This window comes from Budorcas taxicolor, chromosome 11 (assembly GCF_023091745.1).
Source record: "Budorcas taxicolor isolate Tak-1 chromosome 11, Takin1.1, whole genome shotgun sequence".
In the NCBI taxonomy this organism is placed as follows: Eukaryota; Metazoa; Chordata; class Mammalia; order Artiodactyla; family Bovidae; genus Budorcas; species Budorcas taxicolor.
The window spans coordinates 34,182,268-34,198,086 of NC_068920.1; the positions used below are offsets into that span (position 1 = coordinate 34,182,268).

Genomic DNA, 15,819 nt, shown 5'->3' on the forward strand with positions numbered 1-15,819 from the left:
TTGTAGCTTCTACCACATGTTCTAGGGAAACTAAACGTGTTTCTAAAAGAGTTAAAGAGCATTACCTGCTGGCTGAAGCGCAGGGTGTCCCAGGAAAGAGAAGGGAAGATACATGCTTAAAATATATGGAGGCAAGTTAGTCCCCAGATACAATATTCCCAGCCTCTGACTTCAGATATCCCTAATACCAAACCCATATCACATGATGCCAGGGCAAGAAGGAGAGCAGACACTGAGAGCTTGTGACCTAAGACGCTTCTGTCACATAAATTCAGTGTAACTTCTTCACTCTTAGTGTCTTTTCATGCATTTGCCCCAGGATCTCTACCATAAATCTCCATGCATGTTAACATTTTTCTTATATCTGCAAGCCATCACCTCATATTTAACCATAGGTAGCCATGGACTGTCAATTTCTGGATTTCAGGAAATTTGAGGTCAACTAGGAAAAGGAACGGAGAAGGCAGTGGCACCCCACTCCAGTACTCTTGCCTGGAAAATCCCATGGATGGAGGAGCCTGGTGGGCTGCAGTCCATGGGGTCGCGAAGAGTCGGACATGACTGAGCGACTTCACTTTGACTTTTCACTTTCATGCATTGGAGAAGGAAATGGCAACCCACTCCAGTGTTCTTGCCTGGAGAATCCCAGGGACGGGGGAGCCTCATGGGCTGCTGTCTATGGGGTCGCACAGAGTCGGACACGACTGAAGCAACTTAGTAGTAGTATTAGTAGTAGTAGAAAAAGGAAGATTTTATAAAGGGTTGTTGAGAGACCCTTTATAGAGAATCAATTGAGCAAAGTCATATTTCTTTCCCCCAAAGTCTGTAAGGAGTGTCAGCTGCCAACAGGCTCCTTACCTTTCTGATTCCTGAAGTGGATGAACAGCCCCGCCACAAGGAAGAGCAGGCCCAGAGCAAAGCCCCTGACTCCACTCAGCATCCTGCTCTGAGCAGAGTCAGACTGTGCCTCTGAGGAAAGAAGCTAGTTTAAGTGATTTTTACCCTAATTCTAAGTTCTCTGAGACTTTGAGATTCAAAACTGTGAGATTAGGAGGAAAAAGTTTACCCTGGAAGAATAATTCACCATTTCTGGAAAAGAGATTTAAGAATCACAACAAGCAGATACAAGCTGAGCATTAAACTCATTTAAATATCACATAAGGCCGCTATTTCAACATCTTAAGGGTGAGGTGCCAGGAACTCAATGAAGTAATTTGTCTAGCATGACAGAGCTAATAAAGGGCAGAGCTAAGACGGGACTCACTTCATAACAAGAAGGGCCTTACATTGTAAAGGATGTATCCCTGGTCAAATAACGATGAACTCAGAGCAACAGGGTCAGAAGTCCAAGGCCAGCCTGAAAAAGGGGACTGGTGTCCCGGGCCATGGGGTGACCCTGAACTGTGATATCATGGGACATTCAAACTAGGAACAACTCTATTCTGCTGTCAGGCATAACTGCCTTTCTGGAGGGTATAGGTATTAGTCGAAACTATCACAGGATATCTATAAATACCAAAGGATTTCTATTACAGGATATTCAGAAGGCTATTCTAATAACCTAAGCTAAAGGATAGAAGAAAATAGAGCAAATGAAAATAGGCTGCAGGGAGAGCAGACACCTGACACTCAAGAGTAAGCAAGCCCCGTCTTTGGTGAGTGAAGAATTTATGAGATCAGAGAGCTTCTCACTCCATTCCATCTGGCTGGGGTGATCCACTCGGCAGGTGAAGACCTCTGAGGAACTGTTTCAAGCATCACCATGGTCTGGAAGGTCCAGTCTCCATTCTGGATCAGGCCTGTGGAGATCACCCCAGCCTCCTCGTCATGGCTGTTTTGGAACCACCTGACTTCAATGTGTCCTGGATAGAAAACATTCAAAGAGCAGACAAGGAGGTCATGGTGCTGCAGGGGCTGGGTCTTTGCAGGATACACAGTCACTGTAGGCTCCGCTAGGAGAGAAAAGGTGGAGGTAATCAATGAGGAAGACAGAGTAAGTCTCCCCAGTTGGCTGTCTTTCTGAATTCACTCTCCATTTCCAGACTGCAGCTCGGGCAGTTCAGTACAGTTCAGTCGCTCAGTCATGTGCGACTCTGCAACCCCATGAATCGCAGCACACCAGACCTCCCTGTCCATCACCAACTCCCGGAGTTCACTCAGACTCACGTCCATCGAGTCGGTGATGCCATCCAGCCATCTCATTCTCTGTTGTCCCCTTTTCCTCCTGCCCCCAATCCCTCCTTGCATCAGAGTCTTTTCCAATGAGTCAACTCTTCGCATGAGGTGGCCATGGTACTGGAGTTTCAGCTTTAGTATCATTCCTTCCAAAGAAATCCTACGGCTGATCTTCAAAATGGACTGGTTGGATCTCCTTGCAGTCCAAGGGACTCTCAAGAGTCTTCTCCAACACCACAGTTCAAAAGCATCAATTCTTCGACGCTCATCTTTCTTCACAGTACAACTCTCACATCCATACATGACCACTGGAAAAACCATAGCTTTGACTAGACGGATCATTGTTGGCAAAGTAATGTCTCTGATTTTCAATATGCTATCCAGGTTGGTCATAACTTTTCTTCCAAGGAGTAAGCATCTTTTAATTTCATGGCTACAATCACCATCTGCAGTGATTTTGGAGCCCAAAAAAATAAAGTCTGACACTTTTTCCGCTGTTTCCCCATCTATTTGCCATGAAGTGATGGGACCAGATGCCATGATCTTCGTTTTCTGAATGTTGAGCTTTAAGCCAACTTTTTCACTCTCCTCTTTCACTTTCATCAAGAAGCTTTTTCGTTCCTCTTCACTTTCTGCCATAAGGGTGGTGTCATCTGCATATCTGAGGTGATTGATATTTCTCCTGGCAATCTTGATTCCAGCTTGTGCTTCTTCCAGCCCAGCATTTCTCATGATGTACTCTGCATATAAGTTAAATAAGCAGGGTGACAGTATACAACCTTGACGTACTCCTTTTCCTATTTGGAACCAGTCTGTTGTTCCATGTCCAGTTCTAAATGTGGCTTCCTGACCTGCATATAGGTTTCTCAAGAGGCAGGTCAGGTGGTCTGGTATTCACATCTCTTAAAGAATTTTCCACAGTTTATTGTGATCCACACAGTCGAAGGCTTTGGCATAGTCAATAAGGCAGAAATAGACATTTTTCTGGAACTCTCTTGCTTTTTCTATGATCCAGCGGTTGTCAGCAATTTGATCTCTGATTCCTCTGCCTTTTCTAAAACCAGCTTGAACATCAGGAAGTTCACGGTTCACATATTGCTAAAGCCTGGCTTGGAGAATTTTGAGCATTACTTTGCTAGCATGTGCTGCTGCTGCTACTGCTAAGTCGCTTCAGTCGTGTCCGACTCTGTGCAACCCCATAGACGGCAGCCTACCAGGCTCCCCCGTCCCTGGGATTCTCCAGGCAAGAACACTGGAGTGGGTCGCCATTTCCTTCTCCAATGCATGAAAGTGAAAAGTGAAAGTGAAGTCGCTCAGTCGTGTCAAACTCTTCATGACCCCATGGACTGCAGCCCACCAGGCTCCTCCGTCCATGGGATTTTCCAGGCAAGAGTGTTGGAGTGGGGTGCCATCGCCTTCTCCACTAGCATGTGAGATGAGTGCAATTGTGCGGTTGCTTGAGCATTCTTTGGTATTGCCTTTCTTTGGGATTGGAATGAAAACTGACCTTTTCCAGTCTTGTGGCCACTGCTGAGTTTTCCAAATTTGCTGGCATATTGAGTGCAACACTTTCACAGCATCATCTTTCAGGATTTGAAATAGCTCAACTGGAATTCCATCACCTCCACTAGCTTTGTTTGTAGTGACGCTTTCTAAGGTCCACTTGACTTCACATTCCAGGATGTCTGGCTCTAGGTGAGTGATCACACCATCGTGATTATCTTGGTCGTGAAGATCTTTTTGTACAGTTCTTCTGTGTATTCTTGCCACCTCTTCTTAATATCTTCTGCTTCTGTTAGGTCCAGACCGTTTCTGTCCTTTATCAAGCCCATCTTTGCATGAAATGTTCCCTTGGTATCTCTAATTTTCTTGAAGAGATCTCTAGTCTTTCCCATTCTGTTGTTTTCCTCTATTTCTTTGCACTGACAGCTGAGGAAGGCTTTCTTATCTGTTCTTGCATTTCTTTGGAACTCTGCATTCAGATGCTTATATCTTTCCTTTTCTCCTTTGCTTTTCGCTTCTCTTCTTTTCGCAGCTATTTGTAAGGCCTCCCCAGACAGTCATTTTGCTTTCTTGCATTTCTTTTCCACGGGGATGGTCTTGATTCCTGTCTCCTGTACAATGTCATGAACCTCCGTCAATAATTCATCTGGCACTCTATCTATCAGATCTAGTCCCTTAAATCTATTTCTCACTTCCACTGTATAATCATAAGGGATTTAGGTCATACCTGAATGGTCTAGCTGTTTTCTCTACTTTCTTCAGTTTAAGTCTGAATTTGGTAATAAGGCGTTCATGATCTGAGCCACAGTCAGCTCCTGGTCTTGTTTTTGTTGACTGTATAGAGCTTCTCCATCAGATATAATCCATCTGATTTCAGTGTTGACCATCTGGTGATGTCCATGTGTAGAGTCTTCTCTTGTGTTGTTGGAAGAGGGTGTTTGCTATGACCAGTGCATTTTCTTGGCAAAACTCTATTAGTCTTTGCCCTGCTTCATTCCACATTCCAAGGCCAAATTTGCCTGTTACTCCAGGTGTTTCTTGACTTCCTACTTTTGCATTCCAGTCCCCTAGAATGAAAAGGATATCTTTTTTGGGTGTGAGTTCTAAAAGGTCTTGTATGTCTTCATAGAACCATTCAACTTCAGCTTCTACAGCATTACTGGTTGGGGCATAGACTTGGATTATTGTGATATTGAATGGTTTGCCTTGGAAATGAACAGAGATTATTCTGTCGTTTTTGAGACTGCATCCAAGTACTGCGTTTCGGACTCTTTTGTTGACCATGATGGCTACTCCATTTCTTCTAAGGGATTCCTGCCTGCAGTAGTAGACATAATGGTCATCTGAGTTAAATTCACCCATTCCAGTCCATTTTAGTTCACTGGTTCCTAGAATGTTGACATTCACTCTTGCCATCTCTTGTTTGACCACTTCCAATTTGCCTTGATTCATGGACCTGACATTCCAGGTTCCTATGCAATATTGCTCTTTACAGCATTGGACCGTGCTTCTATCACCAGTCACATCCACAACTGGGTATTGCTTTTGCTTTGGCTCCATCCCTTCATTCTTTCTGGAGTTATTTCTCCACTGATCTCCAGTAGCATATTGGGCACCTATTGACCTGGGGAGTTCGTCTTTCAGTATCCTATCATTTTGCCTTTTCATACTGTTCATGGGGTTCTCAAGGCAAGAATACTGAAGTGGTTTGCCATTCCCTTCTCCAGTGGACCACATTCTGTCAGACCTCTCCACCATGACCCACCCATCTTGGGTGGCCCCATGGGCATGGCTTAGTTTCATTGAGTTAGACAAGGCTGTGGTCCTAGTGTGATTAGATTGACTAGTTTTCTGTGATTATGGTTTCAGTGTGTCTGCCCTCTGATGCCCTCTTGCAACACCTACCATCTTACTTGGGTTTCCAAGTAAAGTCTCTCACTCCAGTACCCTTGCCTGGAAAATCCCATGGACAGCAGAGCCTGGTAGGCTACAGTCCATGAGGTTGCAAAGAGTTGGATACGACTCTTACAGGTCTCCCTGAAAACCAGCCAACTGGCCAACTTTAGAAGTTAGTGCCACAACCCTGAATTTAACCTTTACAGCACTGGCACATCAGTTTGAGAGATGTTGAGGATACTGACGTGTCTTTTTTTTCCCATTTCAGCAAACAATTATTGCTGAATTTTTACAAATCTGCGTAAAGCATATAGTACTTCATTAAAAGTGTCATTTCTGAATCCATGTTCCTGGACTCAAATCCAGACTCTGCGTCTTACTGATTGATCCTGGGAGCTTTTTACATTGCTCTGTGCCCATCTTTCTCATCTATGGAAAGGAATAATAATACTAGTTCACCTCCTAGGGATATGTGAGGATTAATGCACCCTAAGTATGTATAGCAGTAACTGGAATTTAGCCTTCAGTGGATCACAGCTATTTATTATCCTTGTTTAATTTGAGAGAAACTATGATTCAAAGTGGGGTGCATAAATTAGGGAAGAGCAGTGGGGTTGGTACAGAGACAGAGGATGAAGCCCTGGAGGAAAGCTGTCTCCAGGCACTCACACCTTAGAACACCTGAGAAACGGTTCTACCCTGGCAAGATGGAAAGACACAGGTGAATCTCTAACTCTGAATTGAATTCCAAAAAAGGCATGAGTCCAGAAGGAGAAGGAAAGAAGAAAAGTCATTAATTTAAAAAAGAATTCTTATAATTAAACTCTGCCGGTCAATCCCTCTCTTTTGTAAGACAAGTGAATTTAATATTGGAATTATTATCACTTTATAATTTTCTCCCTTTTCAAGAGCTTCCCAGGTGGAGCTGGTGGTAAAGAACCTGCCTGCCCATGCAAGAGATATAAGAAATGAGGGTTCCAGCCCTGGGTCAGGAAGATCCCCTGGAGGAGGTCATGGCAACCTACTCCAGTATCCTTGCCTGGAGAATCCCATGGACAGAGGAGCTTGGAGGGCTACTGTCCATAGGGTTGCAAAGAGTCAGACACGACTGAAGCAAGTTAGCATGCACATTCTTTTTAAGCTGACACTTGAGTGAGGGACAGGGTCTGGGCCTCATTAGTACGTGTGCCTAGTGTCTTGAGACAATCTCTGACAATATCAGCCTTAATGAATACAATTTTAAAATAAAATAATGGAGAAACTTGGAAGAAAACAATTTTAAATATTCTAAAATGGTAAGTTTAAAATTGATGGTAAATCATTCCTAACAAGTTTGCAGCATATTTCATTAAACAAAATATTTAAATTTCTGTCATTGAAAATAATAAACTGAGTCAAAAACATAAACCACACGAGAAAAAGATGAATCAAATATCAACAGTGTTAATTTTGCTGGATAGAGAACCCATATCACTGAGAAAAACACCAGGACCCTAGAAATAATAGAGAATAGATAATTGCTAGAGCAGTAACAACAAGAGGACAATAAATATGTGAGAGCTGTTCAAGAATCTTAGAAATCAAAGAAATACAAATGTTTTAATAAATGTAAAATTTAAACTGAGTACCTGGCACTATATATCTTTGAAAAAGGATCTGATATCTGATAAAGGGGATTGTGAGGTAAATTCTTACAATTATAAAAACAAATGATATGAAACTACCCTAATAGTATTAGCATTATAAAAATAGTAATGTCTATATGTTAAAAAATTATAATTCAAAAGTCGGTTACACAATCATTTCAACTATGTAAAAATACATAGACTAAAGAGGGGAAAAGGAAAAGATTTAGACAGAAAAGAAGTCTCAGAAAGATCAGAGGAGCTACAGAGTCTCCCCTTCCTCCACCTTTCAGAAAGTAGTCTATGTTTTTCTCAGTGAAACATTCTTGCACACAAATGCCTGCACACTCATTTCTGGGATGTCAGTACTAAGAGGGTGGGTGCCAAGAGCAGGCTGTGACTGTTCTCACGTGCTCCCAATCCTTTTCCTTTCCTCACCTCTCCTCCCCTAAAGCTTCCCGCAAACACAGACACCTAGAAGCTGGCCCCCCTGAACACCCACCCGTGTCAGCCTTTCCTCCCCTCCCCTCACCTCTGTCAGAGACACCAAGATGCCTGGAGCCTCCCTCCTGCACCGCTCCTCTCGGACCCCAGGATACTGCCCGGATGGCACACTCTCTCTACCACACCTCACCTCACAGCGCACAGCTCACACAGTCGCCCCTCACCGGCACTGACATTATCACTGTCTCCTCTGCAACAGGCTCTCGTGATTTGTAGTGGTTCCCATTGTATACACTCATCCTGGATTCAGTCAAGTATCTCTGTATCTCTTTGTCCATTTATCTCGTTCCCTCTCGCTCGCGCTCGCTCGCGCGCTCTCTCTCTCTCACTCACACACACACACTCACCCCGCTCGCCGCCCACCCCGCGCTCACCTGCACCGTGAAGCGCTCACCAGTCCTGTTGATGTGTCTGCGCACCGCGTCCACCTCGGCTCGCGGCCGCTGCAGGACGTTCTTCTGGCTGTTGCAAGTACTCGGCTTGAGGCCGCCCCAGCTCGGTCACCGCGCGGTACTCGCCCGCGTCGCTGTCGAAGCGCGCGTACTCCGCTGGTTGTAGACGTATTTGACCACACTCCGCACCGCTCCGTCCAGTTGGTGAGGTAACACAGGCCCTTAAACTGGTGCACGAAAGGCTCTGAGAGGAGACAGCCTCTCGGTCAGGCTGTCTGCCGCACAGCCCCAGGCGGCACCCGACATTAGATTTGTTGAAATTTTGGGTCCCACTGAACAAAGGTCCGTCTAGTCAAGGCTATGGTTTTTTCAGTAGTCGTGTATGGATGTGAGAGTTGGACTGTGAAGAAGGCTGAGCGCAGAAGAACTGATGCTTTTGAACAGTGGTGTTGGAGAAGACTCTTGAGAGTCCCTTGGACTGCAAGGAGATCCAACCAGTCCATTCTGAAGGAGATCAACCCTGGGATTTCTTTGGAAGGAATGATGCTAAAGCTGAAACTCCAGTACTTTGGCCACCTCATGCAAAGAGTTGACTCATTGGAAAGACTCTGATGCTGGGAGGGATTGGGGGCAGGAGGAGAAGGGGACGACAGAGGATGAGATGGCTGCATGGCATCATTGAGTCGATGGATGTGAGTCTGAGTGGACTCCGGGAGATGGTGATGGACAGGGAGGCCTGGCGTGCTGCAGTTCATGGGGTCGCAAAGAGCCTGACACGACTGAGCGACTGAACTGAACTGAACTGAACTGAACTGAAGCTTATATTTTTTAAGAATCTGGACCCAGTGAAGCACTGTTTTTCTAACAAAGTTAATTTGTTCAGGACCGGGGTTTATTCATTTATTTGCTTGCTAACCAATTGCAAAGTCATAATTTATCTTTCACATCTTCTTTGTTCTTATTTTCTCGTCTCTGGTCCACTACTTCTCTACAGAAGTAAACTACAGGCACAGACATTTTATTCCTATTCATTCTTCAGCAATTTCACATTCTTTGTTTCCTAGGTCCCACAATAACAATAGGCATCAAACACTACCGTTGGTCAGATGCAGAACTTCTGTTTCTGTAGTCAGGTCCCCTCAGAAGGGGAGAAACTAAGAAGATGATATTCTCATATATATAATTAACAAAAAATGAGCAAGTCCTCAGACTGTAAGTAGAGACCATCACCTAGAAATGATGGCAGAAAGAAGGGTAGACCAGATCTACTTTACTATTCTGAATTTCTTAAATATCTTCCTAAGGCATGACAACTTTACAAAATTTAAATGTGTGAAATTACTGTTCACTACAGCTTGTATTTAGCACTGTTCATCCGGTTCATGTCTCCGATTTAAGGTTTCCAGATTCAGCAAAAAAAAAAAAAAAAAAAAAAAAAACAGGATTCTCAGTACTTTTGATAAATTACTCTTGTTTATCTGAATTCAGATTTAATTGGGCATGCTGTTTTTAATTTGGCAACCTTAGCCCAATTTGTTAATCTCAGAAAAAGGAAGATAATACTTCTTTGCATTTTTCAACACTTGCCCATGACCGTCTGCTCATGTGAAACTACTATATGAATTCTTCAAATAATAAATGCAGAATGAATGTAAATCTCTCATTTATATTGGATTTAGCAGCTCTTATAGCACCACTGAACCACAAATATATACATGCCCAAGACACTGTGTGTATAAACATCAGAAATTTTATCAGTAATTCAGACACAATCAAGCCACTGTTCACTAATGGTAGTTAGAACCACAAGTTGTAGAATCAGAGCTTCTGAATCTGAACATGAGCTCTTCTACTTGGCTCTGTTTTACCATCCATGAGCCTTTTTTCTTTATCTCTAAAACAGATTTGATGATAATATATTCCTCACAGGATGTTATTAACTGTGAAATTAAAGAGCGACATTTCCTAGTGCTGATCACAAAATAGGTGCTCAGTAAATATACTGACATTTTTACTTATAACCCTTATGAATGTTAACTCACAAGATCTTTCTATTACTTAACTTCCTAAAGTGAGAAATAATTTCATCATCATTTGGAAATTGTCTTCAGCTAATTTTATCATGAATTACCATTTTGAGCAAATAAGAGTAGAAACATTTTATATATCATACTGCAGTATGTGTGAATATAACATAAAAGGGGTATGCTGACAGAGAAGAAAGGAAATTTCTATGTACTCATTTAGATAACATAATCTAGATTCTAGAATTAACAATGTGACCCTGAGTAAATAACTCAAAGTTTTTGAATTTTAGATTCCATAGATATACATGTTTTTAGTTGATACAGATATGATACTGATAAGAATTACATAGTAAAATTTTTAGGCCTGGTGCAGAATAGCCACAAAATGTTAAGATGTTCCATGTTGACAGAAACCAGAAAAGTTTGGTTTGTTACTCCAACATTAGGGTAAAATAACTGGTATAGTCTAGGATACTAATAAATATTAGCTGTATTGATTAATGATTTTTTGCATAGCCAGTCACCTCAGCATTCAAGGGCACTCTAATGCTTCCTTGCTGGTGACTAAACATGTCTGATTCTCAGGTTTTCCCAGCTTCTCGTCAAGCCCTTGTCTTTATACTTTGGGTCCAGTTGATTCCCTTGTCCTAGAGCACAGTTTGTCCCTGAGGTCAGCTAGTCAGAAGAGTCATCTGTAATCCATTCCTCTTTTATTCAGCTCCCATTCTTTCCCCAACAATCCAGTCAAGCTTCTGTCTTAAGTATTGCGTGCATATGTGCTAAGTTGCTTCAGACAGGTCCGACTCTTTGCGACCCTATGGACTATATCCCCTCTGTCCCTGGGATTCTCCAGGCAAGAATACTGGAGTGGGTTGCTTACCCTCCTCCGTGGGATCTTCCTGACCCAGGGACCAAATCTGGGTCTCCTGCAGTGACAGCAAATGTCAAATCCAACATACCCAGTGCTCTCTTCTCTGTCATGTTTTTTCTCATTTCACCCTCCTCTTAGTCATACCACAAATAGCCACTCTCCCCCTCCTTGAAAAATCTAAGTTCCCTTGCTCTCTGCATTACATTCTCTTGGTTGTCATCAGCATCACTGGTGCTCCTACTAAGACCCCTACGCTGACTTCCTGGCCCTGGCTCGCTTCTTGTCTTCTGCTACTGACTCCCTCTCCATGTGCAACTTTAACACAGCTGTCCATGTCCACAACATATATATATATTCAGCCCTGGCTTCCCCGTGAATTCCAGTCTCATAAATACAACTAGTCTCTTGACAGCTCCACATAAATGTCCAAAAAATTATTTTAAACTTAAACAAAACTTTTATTCCTAACCACTTGCCTCAAGTTTTTTCTTCCCTTAGTCTTCCCTATCTCAATAAGCAGGATCCTTAACATTTATTCCAGCAATTCAAGACAGAGTCCTGAGGGATAAGCTTGATTTTCTACTCCTCCCTAATATAATTTATTAATAAGGCATACAAATATCCATTTCAAATCTATTCCCTTTCTCTTTCAGTTCAGTTCAGTTGAGTCACTCAGTCGTGTCCGACTCTTTGCGACCCCATGAATCGCAGCACGCCAGGCCTCCCTGTCCATCACCGTCTCCCGGAGTTCACTCAGACTCATGTCCATCGAGTCTGTGATGCCATCCAGCCATCTCATCCTCGGTCGTCCCCTTCTCCTCCTGCCCCCAATCCCTCCCAGCATCAGAGATTTTCCCAATGAGTCAACTCTTCTCATGAGGTGACCAAAGTACTGGAGTTTCAGCTTTAGCATCATTCCTTCCAAAGAAATCCCAGGGTTGATCTCCTTCAGAATGGACTGGTTGGATCTCCTTGCAGTCCAAGGGACTCTCAAGAGTCTTCTCCAACACCACAGTTCAAAAGCATCAATTCTTCGGCGCTTAGCCTTCTTCACAGTCCAATTCTCACATCCATACATGACCACAGGAAAAACCATAGCCTTGACTAGACGGACCTTAGTCGGCAAAGTAATGTCTCTGCTTTTGTCTTTGTCACCACCACAGTAAATGAGGACATAAGTACATCTTCCCTGGGGAATTCTATTGCAATCCTGCATGTCTCCCTGATGAATCCCTATAATACAATATACACTAGAATTATTTTTTTAGTAAATATAAACTGACTCTCTTTGTAAACCTTCAGTAGCTTCACATATCTTTTTCCATAAATTAAAAAAAAAATCTTATCTTAGCCATCAGGGCCAAATGATTTGGCTCCTAATTTACTCTCCAACCTCATATTTCTACTCAACAACTTACTTACTCTGCTTCAGCTACCCTAGCCTTTTTCGATCCCTTAAACACAGTACATATCTTGCCACTCTTGGTTCTTTCTCAGTTGTCTTATGTCTTTTATATAACCGCTTCCTTCTCATCACTCATTTTTCAACTATTAATAAAAGTCACTGTCTCAAGGAGGCCTCCCTAGCCACTTGAACTGAAGTCAAGTGAATCCTATTTTCTCTGTCCCATGACCTGATATAGCTTTTATCAGAGCACTATTGCTCTCTGAAATATATTTCTTTGTCAATTAGATTATCTTTCTCTCCTGTCACTAGCCAACTTCCATGATAATTGGGATTTTTCTAGCAATATTATTTATATAGAATTCTGAGTCCAGACAGAGCCCCATATATAATAGTTGCTCAGAAAAATATCAGTGACCTAAACAAATAAATTAATGATCTGGGGAACTGATTATTATGAGGATCTTGGAAAAGAAGAAGGAGGTCCAGTTCCAACACTCTCATTTTAATGATATTGTGTCCCTTCCACTTCCTGTAACAAATTCAGACAAAATTCCTCTTTATTCTTCCACTATTTGCCTGAAACATTCACAGGAAAGAAAAAGGTGATTTTTAAGCAAAGGGAAATTTTCAGTAAGTTTTATTTCATCCAGTGGATCTATTATAATGCTAGGGGGTCTGTACAAACTTTGGGGACTTTCAGTAATAGCGATGACAAAGCTGGGGGAAAGTAGGGAAGAACTAGAAGGAGAGATAACAAAACATGATTAATTAAGGAATAGTAAGCATGATGAATGAACCTCTTATTTATTCTCTACTAGTTGAATCTCTTCTCATGTGCTCAAATCCAAGAATGAAGAGATGTAGGAGAAAATAATCATCTAGAAAGTTTCAAAATACATTCATAGTGAACACTAACCTGTGTTAGGTTTTCAGAAGATGCTTTAAGTTCTTTAAAGCGTCAAAGAACAGCCCATGTATGGTCCTCGTCTAAAGAGTCATTTCAAGTACTAAAGATTACTAGAAGCTGTTTAAACTTTATCCAGCTTTATCCTGGTGTTTATCCAGGAGAAATAGAGAGAAAACTAGTCCCAGCTTTTGCCAGAGAACCTCCAGGGCAGGGATACAGACATTTTTAACATTAGGGTTCAGGGAAAAGAAAAGATATGGGGGAGACCCTTTGATATATTCTCACATATTAGAGAGAGGCACCAACATCACAGATCCTCTTGAGGACATAACACAGAATCTTCTAGGGGGGATCTTTCTAATTCTTTACAGTTTCTCATAAAATTCTGAGAGAAATTTTCCCTTTCCCTGGCATAACTCAACATAATAAAGGAAAATGCCAATGGGGAATTATTTTGACAACTTTATTTCTAAATCCTTTTAAGACACTGAAAGAATAGGATGGAAGGCTAAGGATGTTCTACTGGAGGAGAAGTGAGAAAAAAACTGAGTCTTATACATATGGAAGCCCCTGATGCAGCTCTATAGAGGGCAACTTATCTACACACTTTTTGTTGTAGAAAGAATTGGGGATCCATATGACAAAGATAGCTGGTCACTGAAGATTGTATTACAATATTTAAGGGACATGACCTGGACACAGTGACAAAACTAAGTTCCTTCCTTCCCCTACCCCACAGTAGCTCACTATCCAAGGTATATACTTACACTGGGTCTCCCTGGCCCAAGCCAGGGGAGGGCTCTGACAGAACATCAGAGCTGCCATCCGGTGCTGCCATCCAGGAGCCTCTGAACAAATATAGGCAAACCATGCTGGAGAACAGGAAAGGGCAAGGTGTGAGGGGAGCAGGCAAGTCCACTCAAATGGGTTCTGTGATCCTCCTCCACCCAAGTGATAACAACCAAGGAATTCAGTATTTGATCCTGGATTGGGTGATCCAATCCAGACTTCATTTTTTGAGGGTTCCAAAATCACTGCTGATGGTGACTGCAAGCATGAAATTAAAGGACACTTGCTCCTTGGAAGAAAATTTATGACCAACCTAGACAGCATATTAAAAAGCAGAGACATTACTTTGCAGAGATCTGTCTAGTCAAAGCTATGGTTTTTCCAGTAGTCATGTATGAATCTGAGAGTTGGACTATAAAGAAAGCTGAGCACTGAAGAATTGATGCTTTTGAACTGTGGTGTTGGAGAAGACTTTTGAGAGTCCCTTGGACTGCAAAGAGATCCAACCAGCCAATCCTAAAGGAAATCAGTCCTGAATATTCATTGGAAGGACTGATGTTGAAGCTGAAGCTCCAATACTTTGGCTATTTGAGGCGAAGAACTGACTCATTTGAAAAGACCCTGATGCTGGGAAGGATTGAAGGCGGAGGGAGAAGGGGGTGACAGAGGATGAGATGGTTGGATTGTATCACCGACTCAATGGACGTGAGTTTGAGTAAACCCCAGGAGTTGGCAATGAACAGGGAAGCCTGGCGTGCTGCAGTCCATGGGGTCGCGAAGTGTCGGACAATACTGAGTGACTCAACTGAACTGAACTGGGTGATCTCAGTATTAGAGACCAATCAGCATCACAGATGAAAATCATCATCAGTTACTGGTCAGAGATTTAGTATGATGGTCCTCTTTCTCTAACAAAAGGATTGTTCTGATTTAATGCTTTAAAGGTTTGATCCAGTTGGGTCTGAAACATTTTAACTGGGCCCCTATTGTGAGTCAGTTCTGTGCTGATCAGTGAAGAATCACACATTTGAGCCTTTTAGGAGCTTTCATTCCTCTCTATTTGGAGATTGAGTTATTTTAATAAATGTATGTGTGCATGTATTTAGGAGTTGAGGTGCTGGAGAGAAAATGATTGCAAGTTAGGAGACCTTTAATCCAGCCCTTTTTGCACCAGAAGTGTTGCACATGTGGGGAAATTACTTATCCTCTACAGTAGAAACAAAAGCATTATAATCTTTCAGTTACTTCAATACTGAAAAGTGCTGTGATTCTGTGGACTCCTCAAGGGAGAGCATCTCCTGGTAACAGATGATGTGACAAAATGATAGCTGTGATTAGAGCGTAGCCTGTACTTCCTTACGGTTCGAAATGTCCCTGACAGACTAAAGGAAATTTAAAGTTAGTCAGCTATTTAACCTGAGTGAAAAGGTCTTTCTTTCTTTTCTGTCAGGTCTGTCTCCTGTTACTGTCACTGAGTTTAGCGGCACCTCCAGAAAATAACGGCCCCCCACTCCCGTCCTCTCGCCTGGAAAATCCCAAGGACACAGGAGCCTGGTGGGCAGCAGTCCATGGGGTCACTAAGAGTCGGACACGACTGCGACTTCACTTTCACTTTTCACTTTCCTGCATTGGAGAAGGAAATGGCAACCCACTCCAGGGTTCTTGCCTGGAGAATCCCAGGGACAGGGGAGCCTCATGGGCTGCTGTCTATGGGGTCACACA

The 15,819-nt window shown here is 42.6% G+C and overlaps 1 pseudogene; it reads right to left on the reverse strand.

Moving 5' to 3' along the window:
• Positions 1-517: 517 nt before the first annotated feature.
• LOC128056847 (DLA class II histocompatibility antigen, DR-1 beta chain-like) lies at positions 518-14,179 on the reverse strand (annotated as a pseudogene).
• Positions 14,180-15,819: the final 1,640 nt, after the last annotated feature.